Consider the following 2,213-nt stretch of genomic DNA (forward strand, 5'->3'; position numbering starts at 1 on the left):
ACTGGCACAGCAGTAGAGAAGTGGGACCCTGAGCTCTGAGTGAACAATATTTTTAAAGGAAAAGTCTGTGAGCCGTGGGTTTCCATGGCAGCAAGCAGGGGGCACAAGCCTTGGCGTTACAGAATTGGGTGAAGTTTAGCAAGGCGGGGTGACCTTTTCTGAGGCACATAATCACAATGGCTAAGGCATATAATCACAATGGCTATTTTTCTAAACCATATCTGAAACATTGGGGAGAATTTTCCCACCTAATTCTCAACCAATTCCCATTGATTATTGCCAGGGAGTTTGTCTCTATTTTCTATGAAGCATTTATTCTGTTATATTTCCTGGAGGCTGTTGCTAAGAGAGTTAACTTTGTTTTCTGCCAGGTGTACATTCTGTGATATTTCCTGGTGCCTGAATTCAGTTCCCAGTCAAGATCTTTATTTGAAATGGAGTTATATTTAGGCTATCTTAAGCTCTTCACAATGATATTAAGACATCTCAATGCTATTATGTCATTACAATGCTTTTATGACATCACAATGCTATTATGATATCTCGATGTTATTAAGAAATCACAATAATAAGAAGTCACAATGCTATGATGATATCACTAAGGTATTTTGACATTACAATTCTATTATGACATTTCAATATTATGACATCCCAAAGGTATTATGATTTCACAATCTTATTATGACATCAAAATGCTATTTTGACTTTGAAATGGTATTTTAATGTGATTATGCTATGACATCACAATGAATATATGAAATAAAAAAAGTTATTATGACTTCTGAACAGTAAGAATTCACAATGATATTAGGACATCCAATGCTATGATGACATCAAAATACTATTATGACATCACAATAGCATCAAGATATCAAATTCATCATGACATCCCAATGTTCTTATGATATCCCAATGGTTAGGTGATGATTGCTGCTAAGGAAAATAATGTCATGAAACAGGTGAAAGCCAGGAAGAGTTTCCACAGCTAGTTATTAAAAGGGCCAAATGAACAGCCTGCTTGAGAAAAAGGCTGAGCATCCCTATATGCTTCAAACTAGGCAGCTGAAAGCATACAACCCAGAGAAGACAGTTCCTTTGTCCAAGAAAAGGACAAGTTCAGGAAAAGTGTCACATGTTTCTTTCAAGTGGTCATTAATAAAGTCTCATGGCCTTGACATGTCACTTTCATATTATCACAGATGCTAATTATATTTATTAAATGCACAGATATATCCTCAGTCAATGAATTACTTTCTGGATAAATGCTCACTGACCAATCAACTTTATGAACAAAAAGCATTTTAATTGGGACCTTGTTTATATTTTTACAGAGAATATCCATGATGTCACATCAGCAAGCAGATGACTTGTTATAATCCTTCAACAGAACTGAGAGCTTTACATAGTGAACCACAAGCAGAAGGCAGAAAGAGAGACTTAGAAAGACAGATAGAGAAAGAGGAAGAAAGACAGATTCAGAAATAGAGAGACAAAAACCTAGAAATGAAGACATAAAGTCACAGAGACAGAGAGACAGAGATCCATTCTGTCTAGTCCCTTTCATTGGCATATCAGCCTCAAAGCACACAGTCCTAAACTATAAACCCAATAGGAATTATATTACCTAACAATGCCATATTTCCTAACACTTTCCAGACATTTCCTCACTGGGGACTCAATATCTAAGTAGATAAGCTTCAATTGAACATTTCAATTCAAACCACCAAGAAGTGAAAGAAGATAGAGAAACTTCTGTGCTAAAAGAATATAGTCATCATGATAGTTTGACATTCAATATGATGATTACAGTCCCATCAAATTCCAATTTCTAAAGAACAGGACTAACAATCTCCTTTGGGGAAAATGTAGAATATTTCTGTAATGGAGTATTATTCAGCTAAGAAAATGACATCATGATATTTTCAGGCAAATAGATGGAACCAGGATATATCATCCTGGGTGAAGTAACTAAAATGCTAAAAGACAGATATGGTATATATTCACTTATTAGGTGGTCTCCTAATAGTGGGGGATTAAGTTTTAATACAGCATCTATTGTCACCTAACCAGGATTACACTAAGGGGGATTAGATCGAAGTGAGTTGAGCTGTTGGGCCAGGGCATCATTTGGAAATTATCAAGAAACCCAGGCTGTTGTTATTAAAATATTTTGCTCTCTGTCCTCAACTGATTGCCATGTTCTTGGATCCACA

This window comes from Meriones unguiculatus, assembly GCF_030254825.1.
Source record: "Meriones unguiculatus strain TT.TT164.6M chromosome Y unlocalized genomic scaffold, Bangor_MerUng_6.1 ChrY_unordered_Scaffold_32, whole genome shotgun sequence".
NCBI lineage: Eukaryota > Metazoa > Chordata > Mammalia > Rodentia > Muridae > Meriones > Meriones unguiculatus.